Source organism: Malaya genurostris, chromosome 1 (genome assembly GCF_030247185.1).
Source record: "Malaya genurostris strain Urasoe2022 chromosome 1, Malgen_1.1, whole genome shotgun sequence".
Classification (NCBI taxonomy): Eukaryota; Metazoa; Arthropoda; class Insecta; order Diptera; family Culicidae; genus Malaya; species Malaya genurostris.
This window is the reverse complement of record NC_080570.1, coordinates 76,846,040-76,866,531: the sequence shown is the minus strand read 5'-3', so window position 1 is coordinate 76,866,531 and position 20,492 is coordinate 76,846,040. Positions and strand designations below refer to the sequence as shown.

The window sequence follows — 20,492 nt, the reverse complement described above, 5'->3', positions numbered from 1 at the left end:
GATGGAGCAGTTGAAGATTGTCGATGATATGAAAATTAAATTTAGTTTGTGCTTTTGGAACTAATGGACCTCCTAACATTCAAAAATTTAAATAATATATTGGTTCAAATTACTTTCGGTATGAGATCTGTATTCTAGTCGATTAGTTCCTAGATGGTCGAATATAGAACTTATAGAATAATTCATTACTATAATTGAAATTCTGAATGTTATTGGTAAATCAACTGAATCAAAGTCCGTTTAAGTAATCAGTTCACAACGAATGTGACATTGATCTGCGCGAAACAGATCAATTCTAGAAGGATTTCTCATTGAAGATAAACTAGTTGGACTGTTTGGAAATAAAACTGGCTAGAAACCCGCAGAGAGTTCATTATGAAAAATAAATTTCTGAATAATTTCTGAATATTTTTTTGTTTTTTCCATGATTTAGCATTTAGAAACCGACTGAGAAAAGAATAGTTCGATATGTTTTGCGTTTTTGCAAATCTCATTTGAATTAACTCATTAACGCATTGAAACTGTAAACATGCCTCTTTTTAAAAGTTAGATGTCATGACGGATATATTACCTATCGTTTATTGACTATCAGGTATAGCAGATAAAACTGGAGTTTGAGCCAGTCGTGTCAGCAGAACGGTCTTGCTAAAATTTAGGCACATGTAGATCTAATAAATTTTAATAGGAATTTATTCGATCAGACTTTTTTGTGGCAGGACATTGTCAATAATTAGATTTATGGTATCCTCACAATCAGAGCATAAAAATTCATCTGAAGGTTTCGTTCATTGAACAGATATGTTTGCAAAAGAATTACTAAAATTTAAACAGCGTTTGCCCATTTTGTCATTTGTTGTACCAGTGCCATTGTGCTATTTATAATTTTCCCAAGAATGCTCAGTACAAAATGCTTCGAAGTTGCAGGCATAGATTGTTGTTGGCTTTGCAGATAAGTGTCCATTTTAGGAATTTTGGGAGAATTTGGTTTTATGTCGTTTAAATTCGATACGTATATCGTATAGGTATGTTGTTAGATGGAATCGGTTTTACAGGAGGAGAGATCCATAATGCATTCCTGATATAGGACGTTTATGAATCCTATACAAGCTGTTTGCTTGGTTTATATGAATCTCTAGGATATGATATAGTGGTGTACTTCGTTGTTCCTTCCAAATGTAAATTAGTTTTTTTTGTGAACAGATCTTATTCCAACATGTTAATCATTTATCAACAGCGGTATGTAGGATTGATATGACATAGAGTCGCATATTTTACAACTTAATTTACTTCATCTAACAAGATTTTGTCCACCTAGTAACGAAAATACAACGATATAATAAAGACTGTCCCAGAAAGTATGGACGCAACTTTCAGCAGAACAACGTCGAAAAATTGTGTACAAATGGTGCACAGAACGCGGACTGTCACTGAGAAAGATAGCAGAAATGGAAGGAGTAAGTGAAGAAGCCGTGCGAAATGCAATCAGGATGTTCGGTGAGGATAACACCTTTGAGGATAAACCGAAAACGGGTCGAAAAAAAAGGTCCTGCTAACCCTCAGCTGGATAAACGTATACTGAAGGCGTTCGAGCCAAAGAAGGGGGTTTCAGTTCGGGATGTGGCCAAAAAAGTGGGCACTTTGAAGCCAAATGTTCTTCGTGCTAAAAAACGTTTGAATCTTCGAACCTATAAGAAGCAGAAGCAACCAGAACGTAGTCCGAAACAAGAAGCATCGATCAGGCCGAGGGTTCGAAAGCTGTACAATACGATTCTTGCTGGAAATTTGAACTGCATAATCATGGACGACGAAACCTACGTGAAACTCGATTACAAATCCTTGCCGGCACCACAATATTATACGGTGCGAGAAGGGCAAGTGTTAAACCAGTCCGAGATATCGATTGAAGTCGAAAAAATTGGTAAGAATGCTATGATCTGGCAAGCAATTTGTAGCTGCGGTAAGATTTCGAAACCCTTCATCACCACTGCTTCAATGAACAGCGAAATGTACATCAAGGAATGTTTACAAAAACGACTTCTACCCATGATTCGAAGCCACAAGGATCCTGTTGTCTTCTGACCAGATCTTGCTTCTTGCCAATACTCGAAATCAACTGTAGAATGGTATACTACCAAAAATGTCACTTTCGTCCCAAAAGACATGAATCCACCAAATTGCCCACAACTTCGACCAATTGAGGAATTTTGGGCATTAACGAAGGCACATCTTAGGAAACGTGTCTCGGCAGCCGAAAGCATTCAACAGTTCGAAAAAGATTGGCAAAAAGTGTCAAAACTTGTCGCCAAGAAGTCTGCACGGAATTTAATGAGGAACGTTCGCAAGAAGGTGCGCCAGCTAGTCTACAATGGCTAAGTAGCAAATGTTGAGAATAATATACTGTTGTTGTAGTCTAATATTATCAGTGTATCGAATAAAATTTGAATATCTAACACTTGTGAATTATTTACAGCGAAATCAAAGTGCGTCCATACTTTCTGGGACAGTCTTTATATTTGAAATTCGTTCAATACGTTTTCGACGTCCGGAACAATTTTGAACCGCACAAGTAATGTTTGCTCACGAAAACTCGCCAAAGTCTCAGCGTATATTTACCGACTGATATAACCACGCTATTTAAATTTGACATTAGCTGTTATTCATACATTCACGTATACTTCATGCAACTGTCTATAAAAGTACATCCCTTTTTCTATCCACGGTATGCTGTGACTGTTGCTAAATATTCGTGATCAAATATATGTCAAACCGTGTGTCGTAGCGAACTCAACTAGCGAATAGTTTTTCGTCGGAATTCAACCCAAGAGACAAAACAGAGACACAATGAAAAAACCTTCATATTGTTATTACTATTGAAACTCGTAAAATCGTTTAATCGAGACACACGCATGACGGTTATCCATCAGGCTTGTTTTGCACGCACATCTACCAAAAAACAAAACATATCGTGATTGTCGAGTTTTGATTAGATACATTCTAGTAAGTTTTAGCTTAAACAACTTTCTTCGTAGCGTCGACATTCGAGCACAATGCTCTTTCATTCACTTTCAAAGGTATCAATATTTTATTCAACTACTCGTGGGGGTTCTATATTTGTATCTGATTCGTTGCTTCGGCAATCGATTTCGAATACCGAATGAGGTGCGTTAGTCATGCAAAGGAGACCTTTGCAATATGTTCTGTAAAGGTTCAACGATGGGAATGTTCAGACCATATCTGTTTAATGTCACATTTCAAAAGAATGCGCTTATAATTATTGGGGATGAGGTGCAAAACTACTTTTCGTAAATTGAATAGTTATAGTCAGGCCCGCCGAGAGAAAAAACGGGCCCGGGGGGATTGCAACACGGGCTCCGTTTGTTTAGTGACAAAAAAAACGAAGACTACCCCATTTCAAGTCTGGGCCCGAGGGGATTCCACACTCCACTCTCCACTCTCCATCCTTCCGACGGCCTTGGTTATAGTAACTCAAATCGAAGTTCTTGAAACATTTATATTATATTATTTATTTCATTTCATTTATGTTAAATATTTCAATTATTAGTTTCTTCTTCAAATTTGTAACTTTATTTGAAATTTTGCTTACTATTTAAATTGTTTTTTATTAGAAACTACAACTGTTTTAAAACTTTTCTAGCAATTTGGGGACTCCGACATGAGAAAACTTGTCTCTTGAGAATGAATCAATCGCAAATCTTTCATTGCTTCGACAGAAATAAATAGTGTGCTGAATCGACTAAAAAAATGTAGTTCGAAACAAGTGGTTACTTTAAGTCTGAACTATAAGGCGAATAGAAATGAATATCCCACCTACTATCATTGAAAGAGTTTTTGTTCGGAGCCCAATCGCAACGTTGTCGTGTTGATTTTTCTGGCCGTTTTCTCTTCGATGCTTACTTCAAACGAACAAGTTAGGTTTGATATAATGGTCTTTTGATAATTTCACCACTCAAAAGCAGTATTTTGGGTCATCCTTCGATATCTTTCGTCGAGCATTTTTTGAAATAATTCTCATGGTTTTAGGAGCAGACTGGAAGGATTTTTTGGTCGAGCTCGAAAGATACCAAAGGTCACATACCATAACATTGTGTGAAAAAAATCGTGGCCGAAACGCGGTGAATCACCACAAACGTAGAACTGTAGTCCAGGAAGGCTCTGCTGTTTTTTTTTTTTTGAGATAGTGGAAAGAGATACTTTATTATGAACTGGATCGTTTAAAGCAGTCATTCCCAAACTGGTCCCTACAGCCCACTAGTGGGCATTAGCTCATTTTCAGTTGATAGGAAACTCAAAATTGTTAACATGTGGGCAATGGTTCGCAAAAAGTGGGCTTCGACACTTAAAACATCTTTCTGAGAAAGGCCGTGAGTAAAATACATTCGTTACAAATTGATACAGACATGTGGCTATCATTGCGAAAAACAATTCCATTCCAATCTATCAGTTGCAACAATGATGCGATGAGTGCATCATTCAATTCTTGTGCGATTTGTGAGAAAGGAAACGAAAGTAAGAAGATGTAAATAGTTTCAATGTTTATTTAGAAATTCATATCATGTCTATATTCCAAATTGAATTCATACAAAATACAGAAAAATAATCAGACCCTCGTTGTGAATCCAGATTGTCAGAATTATTTTCAGAGGTCGATTCAAAAATCTTGTTCATAATCCTGAGGTCATATCCAGAATTCAGATTCATGCTCGGAATTCAGACCCAAAATCCTGCTTCCCGCTTCAGATCTAAGATTTCTGTCAGGAATTCAGACCCATAATCTAGGCCTGGAATCAGAATTTATGCCCAAAACAAACGAAAACTAATGTATTCCTGTCAGGAGTTCAGGTCTATATCCCAGGTCCAAAATGCAGGCCTAAAATTCGAATCTCGATTTTCGCTCAAGAAGCCAGGTCCATGTTCTGAAACTAGGTTCAGAATTCAAGTCCAGAATTCAGGTGAAGAGTCAAGGTTGACGCAGAATCCAGGTCCAGAATCTAGGTTAAGGTCTCTGTCAGGATTTCAGTTTCACAATCTAATTCAAGGTTAGTATCCAGATACATGTTCCGAATACAAGAACTCAATTCTGCTTCAAGTTCAGAATCCATATTCGGATAAAGAATCTCTTTCAAGAATCCAGATTCAGATTCAGTATTCTGATCCAGAAACCTTGCTCGATAGTTCAATATTCTAATCCAGTGTTCAGGACCAGAATCCAGATCTACATATCGCTTATTTATTAATGGGTGAAAGGACTTGGGAGTTTTTCTAACAATCATGGAACCAAATACTAACAAATGTAATAAACACAGTCATTTTCATCTTTATCACCAAAACTTACTTAACTTTTGTCGTAATTTCCCCTGTGGAAAGTTGTCAATTGAGAGTCGCACACAAGAAGTAAAGTCAGAACTAGAAATGACTCGAAAAGTTACTTTTGAACGAGCTCTTGAAAAAATCATAGTGTTGTCCACATACACCACAAGAAAACACGCCAAATGCGGAACTTTTCTCCATTACCCAACGAAAATACGGTCTGAAATTATGACTGATAAAATGAAAACAATGAAATCCAAAAACTGGCGTCTTAAACTTTCAGAGACAGTTATAAATCCGTCCGCAACCTTCTCCAATCCGGGGAAATCGCTCTGCTTACTGAACTACTGTGGATGTTAGGATTCACATTTCAGTTGATCCCCTGTGATCCAATTTCGCACTCAAAAACTTAATTCCTCTACCAGTCGATCTCACTTTAATTCTCCGGGTGAGCAATGATATGTGAGATTTTGTTGGTGTTTTGCTTACCCAATGTTTGAACGATAGAGTCTTGAATTAACAATTAAGTTCTACTGCGTTGGGATTGGGAAGCAATTTTTTGTATCATTTCTATCTATTTTATATTTAAATTTCGAGTTAACAGCAAAAATGTTAATTGTTGCTGAATTTTAATAATTCTTTGTACTTAGTGGGCAGTAGAACGCATAATATATTTAAAATGGGTAATAAAGTTTGGGAACCACAGGTTTAAAGCGATTGACCAAAAACGTCCAGAATTGGTCAACAGAAGAAAAGTCGGTTTTCATCGGGACTACGTCAGGCTCAGGCCTCATACATCTATAGTGACTTGTCTGATACTCCCGTAGCTTGCACCATGCACCATCTTATTTTTGAATTGCAGATCTTTTTTGGTGATTAACAATTGATATTAAGAGAAGAAAGAAAGGTTGTTTTTAGAAAGACCAAGACTTCTTTGAGGGAGGCTTTGTTCCTCGCAGAGCTAACGTAGATCATTGAATATGCAATAAATATTTAATATTGTCTTGAAAAACAATGTTGAATATTTATTTTTAATGTTAAGAAGTGTTATATTCCACATAAACTGCGGAATATTAAATGAATAGATACATAAACAAGTTTTTTTTTTTTTTTTTTTTTTTTTTAAATAACTATTCATTGGAATATGAGTTAAAATTAAATTAATAAGATTTAAATTGGGTGTTCAGCCACAAGTGGTGACTTTTCAGCCCTGTTATATATATATATATGATTTGGTTATTACCATGAAGACATTATTTGCTTCCGCAATTCTGAGATTTTTGTGTAGGGAAAATTCTAAACCTACTTGTATTGTGTAATGGGGAAAAGGAACTTATATACTAACTTACTAACTAATACAGAGAGCGAATCGATTCAATTGAAGATTGCATCGATTTTTGTCGGAATTTGCTTATAATATTATGTGACATTACATCTAATGGTTCTATATTTGTGAGTCTGTGTAACTCATTTGTGCTAAACCAGGGAGGACGCTTCAAAATCATTTTCAGAATTTTATTCTGAATCCTTTGAAGCGTTTTCTTCCTGGTGGAACAACAACTTGACCAAATTGGTACCGCATAAAGCATGGCTGGTCTGAAAATTTGTTTATAAATTAACAGTTTGTTTTTTAGACAGAGCTTAGAATTTCTGTTTATAAGTGGATATAAACATTTAATATATTTATTACACTTTGCCTGGATTCCTTCAATGTGATCCTTGAAAGTGAGTTTTTTGTCATACGTTAAACCTAAGTATTTAGCTTGATCAGACCATGTCAATTCCAAGCCATTCAATTTAAGAATGTGATTTTGTTTGCTTTAAGAAAAGAAGCTCTTGGCTTGTGAGGAAAGATAATTAATTGCGTTTTTGCAGCATTTGGTTTAATTTTCCATTTTGACAGATAATCACTGAAAATATTTAAACTTCTTTGTAGGCGACTGCAGATCACTCTTAGATTTCTACCTGTGGCTAACAGACTTGTGTCGTCACAGAATAGCGATTTCTGACAACCAACGGGTAGATTTGGAAGATCAGAAGTGAAAATATTATACAAGATTGGAGCTACGCTCGAACCCTGCGGAACACCGGCTCGTACGGGTAGCAATTCAAATTTACAGTTCTGATAGCTAACCTGAAGAGTACGATCAGTTAAATAATTTTGAATCATTTTGATCAAATAAATAGGAAACTGGAAATCGGACATTTTTGCTATTAAACCTTTGTGCCAAACACTGTCGAATGCTTTTTCTATGTCTAGAAGAGCAACTCCAGTGGATAACCCAGAAGATTTATTTGATTTTAGCATGTTCGTTACTCTGACAAGCTGATGAGTAGTTGAATGTTCATGACGAAATCCAAACTGCTCTGGTAAAAAAATTGAATTCTCATTTATATGAGTCATCATTCTCAACAAGATAATTTTTTCAAAAAGTTTACTGATAGAAGAAAGTAAGCTAATTGGGCGATAACTTGATGTTTCTGCTGGGTTTTTATCAGGTTTTAGGATAGGAATTACTTTAGCGTTTTTCCATCTTTTTGGGAAGTAAGCTAATGAAAAACACTTGTTGAAAATTTTAACCAGGAGTCTCAAGGCAACATCGGGAAGATTTTTAATAAGAATATTAAAAACTCCATCATTACCAGGAGCCTTCATGTTTTTGAGTTTCCTAATAATTGATTTAATTTCATCAAAATTCGTCTCAATAATGTCATCGTGTGATAACACTTGGGTTGAAATATGATCATATTTCAGTGAGACTTCATTTTCAATGGGACTCACAACGTTTAAATTAAAATTGTGAACACTCTCGAACTGCTGAGCAAGTTTTTGAGCTTTTTCACCATTTGTAAGAAGTATTTGATTTCCTTCCTTGAGAGCAGGAATTGGTTTCTGAGGTTTCTTAAGAACCTTAGAAAGTTTCCAGAAAGGTTTAGAATATGGTTTAATTTGTTCAACTTCTTTAGCGAAATTTTCATTTCGCAAAAGAGTAAATCTATGTTTAATTTCTTTTTGTAAATCCTTAACTATGTTTTTCATAGCAGGATCACGAGAACGTTGATATTGTCGTCGACGAACATTCTTCAACCGAATGAGCAGTTGAAGATTGTCATCGATGATAGGAGAATTTAATTTAGTTTGAGCTTTGGGAACTGAAAGATTTCTAGCTTCGATAATATAATGATTCAAATTGTCAATTGCTGTGTCGATGTCCGCAGAATTTTCTAAAATAGTTTCATGATCCACATGATTTTCAATGTGAGATCTGTAATCCAACCAATTAGCGCTATGATAGTTGAAAATAGAACTAATTGGATTAATTATAGCTTGGTTGGAAAATCTGAATGTTACTGGAAGATGATCTGAGTCAAAGTCAGCATGTGTAATCGGTTCACTACAAATGTGACTTTGATCTGTTAGAACCAGATCAATTGTAGACGGGTTTTTCACGGAAGAGAAACAAGTAGGATTACTGGGATGAAGAACTGTGAAGTAACCAGCTGAGAGTTGATTATGAAGTATTTTACCATTACTGTTATTTTGCCTACAATTCCACTGAACATGCTTAGCATTTAAGTCCCCTATTACGAAAAATTTCGATCGATATCTTGTAAGTTTTTGCATATCGCCTTTAAAGAAATTTAATTGTTCGCCGGTGCATTGGAATGGCAAATATGCTCCAGCGATGAAATAAATTCCATGAATGGTTTCAACTTCGATTCCCAAGCTTTCAATAACTTTAGTATTGAAAGAAGGTAAAATTCGATGTTTAATTTGCCGTTGGACAAAAATGGCAACTCCACCACCCATTCCAGTAAACCTGTCAAATCGATGAACCACATAATGTGGATTACTTTTCAATTTTACATTTGGTTTAAGAAAAGTTTCTGTCACAATGGCAATATGAATTTTGTGAACTTTGAGAAAATTATAAAATTCATCTTCACTCGATTTCAAAGATCGAGCATTCCAATTTAAAATATTCAAATAATTATTTAACATCACTGTTAAATTTTAAATTCATTATAATATTATTTGCAAATTTCCATCCGATTTGAAATGCTTCAAAAAGTGATGAAGTTGAATTCATTTGGATGATCATTTGAAAAAGTTGATCTTGTAGGTAGATCATTTTATTTTCAGTTATATCGCCTAAATCGACTTCATTTAAAGAAGCGAATGGCATTGAAGGAATATTTGTAGGTAGACTGCCATTAGAAGAAGATGATTTGGCCGGTCTACCTATTAATAAATTGTTTTCGTTAGAAGAAGAACTGCAAGGCGGTCCTGTGTTTTGATTATTTACATTAGAAGAAATAGGTGATAGATTTCTACCTAATATACCAGCATAACTGACATTAGAAGAAGATGATAACGAGGTCGATCTACCTGTCAATAAATTGTTTTCGTTAGAAGACGAATTGGCAGGCGTACCTGTTTTTTGTTTCGAAGAAACCAGTGCCGAATTAGGCGTGGCATTTGTAACGGTTTTCTGATTTTCAGGTATGTTCTGTAAATTTAAGGTCGTTGATTTGACTTGTTGTCGAAGCGAACGAGCGTTTAAAATTTTTTCCCTGACAGGACATTTCAAATAATTGGATTTATGATTTCCATTGCAATTTGAACATGAAAATTTATCAGTGGTTTCATTCGTTGGACAATCGTCTTTCGAATGCGATTTACCACAATTCAAACACCGTATATCCATATGACAATTTTTGGTTCCATGACCGAAGCCTTGGCAACGACGACATTGCGTTAAGTTTGCAATACGATTATGCCGTTTATAATGTTCCCAATGAATTTTAATGTGGGAAATGAAACGTACTTTTTCTAAAGTTTTCAAATTGTTTACATCACTTCGATTGAAGTGCATTAGGTAAAGTTCATGGGAAATTCCAGAGCGTGGTTTAGAAGTACCATTCGCTCTTTACAATACTTTGATCATTTGATAATCCTTTCAAGACAGCCTTGAAGGGTCTGTCTGATTTTATATCATATGAATAAAATTTATGAAGTTTCTCGGACAAATATCGAATAAGACGTTCGTAATCTTCCAATCCATCCACCAAGACTCGACATTCTCCTCTTCGTCCGATTTACTGAGACTTTTACTTCCGAGAGAAAAGTAGAAAGCTCAGTACGGAATGCTTTGAAGTCGGAAATCATCACCGTCACTGGTGGCATAGATTGATGTTTCTTCCCAGAACGACAAGCGTCCATTTTGGGAATTTTTGAAGAATTTTCTTCTATGTCGCTACAATCGGATTCAGGAAGAATCTCGTAAATATTGTTAGACGGCATAGAATCAACGGAAGGGAAATCCGTCCGTTGTCTTTTATTTTTACATTCAGATTCTATAAGATCGTGAATGTTATTAGAAAAATGTTGAATAACGGATTGTGATTTATTCCGTATTGAATTATTTTTAGCCTTAGGCTTGTTGCCTTACCGGTTGGACGCTGGCATTTTTGAAATTAATGAAATTTTAAATTAAATTAACTAGGCTAAATTAGTCTTCGATTAGACTCCTAGCTAGCCTTAAAAAAGGCTGATTAATTTCTTAGTCACTCTAATATCACTCTTTGTATCACTTAGTCACTCTAATATCACTCTTTGTACCACTTAGTCACTTAGTTAGTGATTCAGGTAGCCTTGAAAAAGACTGAAGCCTTGAATCAATGAAACTCTAGGTAGCCAGAAAAAAATTCCAGGAGCCAAGAGCTATACGCGTGCGGTGCGAACGACTGTTCAACACCGACTGACATAAACAAGTTAATCTGCTAGATGCAACGAGGAAGAAAACCTGTTTTTACATAGTCCTAAATTCACAACACATTTATAAGTGCATAAGCTTTCCTGAGAAATTAGTGAACATGGGAACTACGGCTGTTACTTTTTATCGAGAATGGTAACAGATCTGGAACAAATGAAGAACGTTTTTGCCTCATCACTCTTCGTAATAACACTGGAGATACGAAGTGTAGTGGAGTATTGTCAGAAATTTGTTCTCTTCATAAAGAAACTATTCCAATTTTCCCCTGAATTCTATTACGCATGCATTAAGAAATGATTATTAAATTTGTCTTTTCTGTTACGATTATAGAGATTTTAATATTGTGATTATGAATTCCTTGGGTAAGATCAGCTATCTGCTTTATGTGCCAAAAGGGATTAATAGTCGAATCCTAGTGAGAGCAGTGTAGAAGGCTGTCGTCCTTCCCATCACACTTCACCTATTCTAACATCACAACCTATTGTAACGCATGGTTTTAGACTTCAATATGGTTTGTCTGGCAGTAGATACGTAGTATCAGTTGAGTCAATAAACGGTTGGTTTGAATATACTCATGCATTCTAACATTGTGCATATTGATGAAGTTTAGATGATGTTGAGTTTTGTACGCTACCTAATGATTGTTTACGAAATTTTTCAAGGTGATATTAGTAAGTTTTTGATTAAACCAAATCGTAAATACTACTGTCTATAGAAAAGATATAGAATTGCTGGAAAACCACTTTTTTAACGGAACCACCGAGACCCACCGACGAGATCGGGGTATGTCTATTGTTCTTTCCGCTCAATTTCCTCGGAGACGGATGAATCGATTTCAATAAGCATAGGCTCACTTGAAAGCTACTATTGAGTTTCAAGTCAAGTTTCAAAATTAAATGTATATCACTTCTCGTTCCGCAGATATAGTGCTATATTCTCTCCGCTCAATATTCTCGGAGAAAGCTCTTAACCGAATTCAAGAAGTTTGGGCTCGTTTGGATACCACAATTGAGCTGTGATTCTAGCTCAAAGATCAAGAGGCTTTCACTTTTGGTTCCGGAGATATAATGGTATTAGTGACGTAACCGACAAAACGAACTGGTGTTGTGTTTCCGCTCAATTTTCTCGTAGTTTGCTTAACCGATTTCAACAAGTTTAGGCTCGTTTGAAAGCCTCTATTGGATCATTGATCAAGTTCGAAGATGAAATGACTGTAATTACTGGTTCCGGAGATATAATGGAAAAAGTGACTTATCCGACAAAGCACTTTTTTTCTCCGCTCAATCTTCTCGGAGATGACTTATCCGATTTCAACAAATTTAGGCATGTTTGAAAGTTATTCTTAGGATGTGAATCAAGTTCGTTAGAAGTGATGTAATCGACAAAACGCACTTTTTCTATCAACTCAGTTTTTTTTCGGAAATAGTTAAGCCGATATCAACAAGCTTAATCAATTTTGAAAGCTACTATTGGTTAATTAAACAAGTTCGTAGTTCAAACAGCTATCACGTTATGTAACAGTTCGGCTGAAAAGTTCGTATCGTTTAATAGAAACACACATTTTTTTTGCCAAAATTTGTTTTTATTATTCAACAAAATTACAGCGATTAAAGCGATCTTCCAACTTTTCGATACCATTTTTGTAGTACGATTTGTCCTTTGCCTCAAAACAGGCCTCAGTTTCAGCGATTACCTCTTCATTGCTTCTAAATTTTTTACCAGCGAGCATTCTCTTGAGGTCTGAGAACAGGAAAAAGTCACTGGGGGCCAAATCTGGAGAATACGGTGGATGAGGGAGCAATTCGAAGCCCAATTCGTTCAATTTCAGCATGGTTTTTCGTTGTTGTTTTTGATCGATTGTGAGCTCACGCGGCACTCATTTTGCACAAAGCTTTCTCATATCCAAATATTCGTGAATAATATGTCCAACACGTTCCTTTGATATCTTTAGGGTATCAGCTATCTCGATCAACTTCACTTTACGGTCATTGAAAATCATTTTGTGGATTTTTTTCACGTTTTCATCGGTAACAGCCTCTTTTGGACGTCCACTGCGTTCATCGTCTTCGGTGCTCATATGACCAGTACGAAATTTTGCAAACCACTTACGAATTGTTGCTTCGCCCGGTGCAGAGTCTGGATAACACTCATCAAGCCATTTTTTGGTATCGGCGGCACTTTTTTTCTTCAAAAAGTAGTGTTTCATCAACACACGAAATTCCTTTTTTTCCATTTTTTTCACAATAACAAAAGTAGCTGTTATAGATGTAAAATCAAAGCTCGGCAAATAAAAAAGTACAAAGAGTTGTCAGGTTGTGAACATATAAAAATCGGCCAATTTTAAACAGATGTTCAATACCATTAAACTACTGCTTGAAAATATTTCTACGCATCGATTCGAGTAGATAAAACTTTATATTTTAGATAATTAGTAGTTGAACCTTTTTTTTAGTAACGAACAATATCTATAGCCGTTCCGGAGTTATAATGTTATAATAGACATGACCGTCAAAACACACTTTGTTCTGCTCAATTTTCTCGGAATGTTATCGAATATGCGGCGTAAGCGCTGAAGCACGCTTTTGTGAATTACCCACATTAATTTGACCGAATCCCGGTCAAAAATAAGCGCAAATTCATGTCATAAATCCGTATATGAAAATGTCTGTATTAATGAGATTGTTTGAATAACAAGAGGTGGATTGAGAAGAGATTTTATAAAGTAGTTCAGTATTATAGAAAAAAGCAAATAATTAAATATATTGCATATTAAATAATTTTGTTTCATAATTTCGGTCACTTTTTTCTTTCTACTCACTGCTTTATTCCACATTTGTTATAAATACTGCGCCAAATGACCTTTATGTTATAGTGTTTGTGTTATTCACCAATTTGTTAAAGCTATTAGTTCAGGTTGTACAATGCAAATCAAATGTTCTATGTCAACACTACACGATTCCGTAGCGATAGTAGAAATATGGTATAGTTGATGACTTTTCGGGCTTAGGAGAAAGGGAAAATCAAAACTTAAAAAGTTAATGATTTTGTTTATCAAATATTTTATTATCTGTTATGGGACAACATAATGTGTAGGTTCTTTTGCCAAAATTCATATGTTGCTTTCTGAGTTGTGTTTCGACACAACTAGAGTAGTTCAATTGTTAGAGCGATTTCCCGGGTCGGACAAGATTACCGGTTCGAGTTGTACATTTCAGTTATTTTTTGTTGTAGCAAGTTTTCATTTTTGTTAATTCAATTATCAATCATTTCACTGTCTGGGCATAATGATCAATGCAGGTCAGCTTCCGGTTCTGAGCCGGAGTTCTCCCTAACGAATCACAAATCAATGATCAATGGTTGATCGGATATTTACTTATTTTAATTGTATGATAAGTAAATTTAACCCTATACCTGCTATTTAATACTATTCTTAGAATTATCGGAATCTCTGAGAAATTTTTTTCTCTATCCCGTGATTACTAGTATGTTTTAATAATCACTCACCTCCCTATGGCTCTCATGGTGATCGGCTTAGAGAATTCGAAAATATTGGCTGGCACACGATTCTCCAAATGCTTACTAAGTAGATCGCTTCAACAAAGAAAACCTCCCTATTTACATAATTTGTACTTGTACTCGATTTTAAATCACATTTTCCTGCATATTGGTGTAATTTGTCAGATCTCGTAATCTTTATGAACGTTTTTTCACATCCAACACATAACTTATAGTCATTAACACATGCAATATCAACAAGTACCTCCACACTCTCCTAGTGGTTTCACTTTTCGTTCTTGGCTCCTGCTCTTGCTATGTGACATCGGGCTAGACGATTCTTTTTTGCTACGCTCCCAATTTTGCGCTCGTTTCATGTTGGTTGGGGGCCGTGAGATTTTTATATTTATTTTTATCTGCACCTTCGGTTTTACGTATGGCTTGATTCGGCTGATAAATTCACTACCAACGGAATGAGACCTTGATTTAGTTTGTAACATCACCTGTGAATTTGTACACGGTAGGTGATATTAAGCTATTTGGCATTTTACTTTTCATATGATGAGAGGTGAGCTTGATGCTATTCTAGTACACGATAGCCAGCATTCGCTATTGTGTCAACACAACACATACACACAGATATTTTCTTAGTTCGATTTCGAAAGTTTGAGCGAGCATTGAATTCAAAAATCAAAAAAAAGGGATAGAGGCTCTATAACCAAATCCTGAAGCGCAAACAAAAAACGCGTTTCAGGTGTAATGCGCACTGGAATAGGGGAGAAAGTCGCTTACACAAAAATATCGATATCTCCATTAAAAATGAACGGATTTCAACAATCTATGGCACGTTGGATAGCTATTTACGTGTGAAATCTAAATCTCGAAACATATTTTGTTTACAAGTCAATTGTGACAGATATAATAAAAAACTGTAATTTTTTACATAATAATTGGGATAACTCGGAAAGTAATCATAAAATTTAAAAACAAAACAATAGCGTAAATACTTCTTGGAGGACCGAAACTGTCACCTCTGCTAATGGAAAAAGGTGATATTGGCTTGAAAAACAAAAAAAAAATATTGTTCTTTACTATTTAAAGGTTCCACCACTAATTATCTAAAATATAAAAAAGTTTTATCTACTCGAATCGATGCGTAGAAATATTTTCAAGCAGTAGTTTAATGATATTGAACATCTGTTTAAAATTGGCTTATTTGTATATGTTCAAAACCTGACAACTCTTTGTACTTTTTTATTTTATTGTATTAGTTTTTTATTTGATTTCGCATCCATATATAGAAAACAAAAACGTTGTTTAACGTTATAAATCAAGATGTACCTGACGATTTTCCGTTGTCCAAATTGGGAATTAATTCTGCGTTTGAATTTATTTTTCGTCTTTTGAGGTGATTCTTTGATTAGAAATTTTGATTAGACCATGCCATAAGTCATTGACAGGAGCAGTGGGTAGTGAATATGGTGGATTGAACATAAAATTAAATTGAAACTCTTTCTAAATATACAAAAAAGAAGCTCTTTCCGCGAAAAAAGTTTATTCTGTCGGTACACTGCTCAAGTAATACACGTTACTATATTTCAATGTCCGTAACTTATATGAAGCGAATTGATGGAACAAATTGAAGCAATAGTAACGTGAACTAAAACTGCTATGTAACCTTAAAAGCGTCAGAGGTGGAGCTTGTGCGACTTACCGAGAGTTGCTAAATAAGTTTTCAAGAAGGAATATTTGATTTGCAAATCAGTCACATTGAATTAGGAAGGTATGCGTTTATGTCAAGATACAGTTTTTTATATATGGGGCATTCCACGCAAAATCAGCCACCCAAATTTTTTTTTCATCTAACTATTTTTTTCGGTAAGGAACTCGAAAATATTCGACACGCATTTTTTTATTTTAATATGGTACGTAGAATTTTCGAGATATGATTTTTTGAAGTTTCGCCAAAAAAGAGCCTTTTTTCAACAGCCTATACTGTATAACCTAGTAAACACATGAAATGTGCGTCTTCTCCTTAGCTTTCAAATCAGCGATTCCATAAACCTACATTTAAAGTTAGTTTCATTAAAATAAGTTAAAAATTAATAACAAATAAAAAAATTTCAAACTTGGGCCTAATTTTTTTCTTTTTTAATTGAAAAATGGAGCCTTAAGGGTTTCACTCAATCTTGGCAAAGTTTCAGAGTGGAAAGATTAATACTTTCGGAGCAGTGAATTTTTCAATCACGACCCGCACGCACGGAGCGTACCGCAGGGCTTAATTTGTCGACACAAGTCGCGCCACTGATCGATACCTAACTTTGACAGTTTATTGTTTTTATTTTTCTTTACGTTTCGTCTTAGACTTGTCAGTACAGTTCAAATTGAACTGCTTAGAGCAAACTTAAACAGTTCAATTTGAACCGCTAAGCAGGCGTAAATTTAATGCTACTTGAAAAACACTTTTTCAATTGGCACCGAAGTGCCATGTCTTTTCTGACGTGCCGAACGAAAACGTCTTTTTCGACTAATACTGGCCGATTCAGTTATGGTCATTTAGGGGTTAATCGGCCCTGAATCGGCCAGTATTAGTCGAAAAAGACGTTTTCGTTCGGCACGTCAGAAAAGACATGGCCGAAAAGATTCGGTGCCAATTGAAAAAGTGTTTTGCAAGTAGCATTAACTTTACGTCTGCTTAGCGGTTCAAATTCAACTGTTTAAGTTTGCACTAAGCAGTTCAATTTGAACTGCTCTGCACTAACGAGTCTAAGACGAAACGTAAAGAAAAATAAAAACGGTTATGTGCCCAAAGCACAAACTTAGGATAACCCCTAAATGAGTTTATTGTTAGCAACGTTTCAGTTTAGATCGCAGTGTATATTTAATTTTAAGACTCATGTTAGCAAAAGTCAGAAACATTCGTTGCGTCGCGTTTCTACTTCTCTTCTTGAGAAACTCGATGTAGGCAGAAAACGAGTGAAATTGGGGAAAAAACATTCCCGTGAGTATTAAAATAGTGATGACACACAGTTTTGGAAAAGTTGCGAAATGATGCAATTTTCACTATTCAGCTGTGGGGGAAAATTCTTCTGATGCAATAGTGATCACAGATTCTGAATCCTCTGAGACAATAATGACAATGTGTTTATATTCAGCGACTATACAGAAGTAATTCTTACATTTACTTACATTGTAACATTGCATTTCTCAAATTTTAAAATATCGATTACCTTTTTAGAATGAACCATATTTGCCTTCCGATTATCTTAACGAATTGAAACAATTGAAAGGTCTCTTGGTCCCATAGGGTGCTATTGAATTTGACCCGGATTGGACTTCCGGTTCGGAAGTAACGGGGTAAAATGCGCAAAAAAAAGAAGAAAAAGTGCACTTGATTTTCTCAGAGACCACTCAACCGATTTTCCTCAACTAAGATTTAAATTAAAGGCCTTGTAGTCTCATATGTTGCTATTTAATTTCATCTGGACCCGATTTTCGGTTCGGGAGTTATGGGGCAAAATGTGCAACATGAACTAAAAACGTGCAATCGATTTTCTCAGAGACCGCTCATCCAATTTTTATAAATTTGGATTCAAATGAAAAGTCTTACGGTGCCAGACGGCATTCCTGAATTTCATTCGGATCCGAGTTCTGGTTCCTGAGTTATAATGTAAAGTGTGTCACACCGTCACTTAAACCGGTGAAACAAAATACGCACAAAATCTGAAGTGGACTCAAAACTCCACGAATTGATAGCCATTATCAGTAGGCAGCTAAACAAACCGATTCTGGTTATTCTGGTTCCCGGTTTTCGATTAACGACGGGAGAAGATAGTCATATGCTCAAAATTGGATTTCACTTTTCTCAGAGCTTGCAGAACCGATATTTCCAATCTTAGGGTCAAATGAAAGGTTACGTTTTATGGTCCTACCAAAAATTACTGCATATTTTCGGATACAACAGTTAAAATTTACTGTCGTTTAGGATACGATGTCGAAATCGTAGAAAAACTTCAAAATTTGAATAAAAACTAGTAGAGTTTGTACGTCATGTTAGTTGGTGACCGTACGAACCGACTTCGATTATGCCGGTTCTCTGGTGCCGGTGCTGGAAGTACATATAATAGTGAACCCACTTCGTTTTCTTAAGGATGACCTACGCGAGCAAAGCACTGCTCCATTCTGTATGTTATATTAGTTAATGCACAAACAATCTCTTTCAAAAATCGAAGAGAAAAATTTTGAATAGAATTCCAGAATATTATATATATAAATATATATATAAGAAAATATGTATAAGAAAGGCATCATTACACCACTAGGTGGATTAAAACATGTTTTTATAGAAGCGTTGACTGAATTATACTCGATTTTAACGAAGTGCATAATTTCTCACTGTTTATTGATTTAATGTTATTGTTCGGGAAAATGTACAGAAACTTTCAATCGACACGGTTTTTTTTCCCTCAACTTTATCATGTAGTTTATCGCATTTTATTGAGGTGATTAGTTTGCTACTAAAAAAAGTTTTGTAAGATTAAACAATTAAATGAATGTCAAATTCACAGAAAAGATGATTTTTTGGAAAAAGATATGCTCAGAGGCGGGACTTGAACCTGCGTTCTTATGCATTTCGTGCATACGAGTTTTATCATTTCCTTAGTTCAACCAAATTTCACAAACAAAAGTTTTATTTAGGATATTGAGATATAACATCATTTCGAGCTTTATCGCTCGTTTAGTAGCTTTGAGTTCGTCAATGTTCTTCGGCTTGCTAAAATAGCTTTTACTTGTTGAATAACCCCACCACCATCAAATATTTTTTTGTTTAGGCGTTGCAACTCAAATCATCAGTCTGAGGCGGATAGAAAGAATTGTTGAAATTTTTGAACGCTAGAAAACGTCGTGTTCAAAAATTTATATGACTGTACAACCTGTAAAATGTCTGGATCTATATTTGTATTATTTTTTAAAGAATAAAATATGCTTCATAAACTACTGAGGACTACGTTTCTTAAACAAACTAGTGGCTTCTGTCGAAAACAGTGCATGAACAAGGTCATCTGCAGGAAGCAAATGAGTGTTTTCCGATTTTAATTTGCATTGTTGTCAGTTGCTATTTCTGAATAATGTATCAGTGTATTTTTTTCTCCGCGTAGTGACCTTCACTTGGAGGGAAACAAAGTATATTTGAGAATCATTTCGTTTTTATATATATAACTATTAGATTCTCAGTTATTGAGCAAACAAATGCAAGCGGTGTGTGTCGAGATAATTTATTTTTATTGTGCTCACGAATTACATCCGGGCTTGCACTGTTTAATAGGCGATCAAATCATCCTCGGCTCTTTGTTGGCAAGCCGTAATTTCTAGGATTTTTTTTAAGGTTTCGAAATGTTCTGGTTCTGGTTGAAGAAACGATCGAACCTTTCCGAAACAACAAGTTTTGAGAAACATTGAAACAATATTTACAATTTTATTAAATGAGTCATCAGATTTTCCCAATATTTAACATTTGCATGAATCATCTCATCCCGTTTACTGCCTCAGACATGGGTAGTATGTCATACAACATAAGCAGTATTGGCCTGAATCAATTACTGGATAATGAAATTACATGAATGAATGCAACTGTTGCAGCAGGAATCTATAGCCAACGCATAAACCAGCTCGACTGGCGAAAGTTGTCTTTGCCAGTTGGTGTGCAGTTTAATATGAAATAACGGGGGATGTAAAGCTGTTTACATCAACTTGGAATATTTAAATAGTACGTAGGATTAGGCGGAACTGGCGAAACCAGATTGATTCATTATTGTGTTTATAATTTGGATGTGAAAATGTAATTGTAATAATTTTTAGTTCAGTTATAAAATGAACGGCACTGAGAATCAA

General features: G+C 35.3%; 2 protein-coding genes across 3 annotated transcripts in view; one reads left to right on the top strand and one right to left on the bottom strand.

Annotated features, from left to right (window-relative positions):
* LOC131440514 (peroxynitrite isomerase THAP4-like) overlaps positions 1-14,815 on the bottom strand; it is a 59,789-nt gene extending 44,974 nt beyond the window's left edge. Inside the window, exon 1 of the mRNA XM_058611858.1 lies at positions 14,610-14,815. The gene's annotated coding sequence lies outside the window, so the exon portion shown is untranslated. The remainder of the gene's footprint in view (positions 1-14,609) is intronic.
* LOC131440509 (phosphofurin acidic cluster sorting protein 2) overlaps positions 1-20,492 on the top strand; it is a 65,960-nt gene that overhangs the window by 26,725 nt on the left and 18,743 nt on the right. The window lies entirely within an intron of this gene.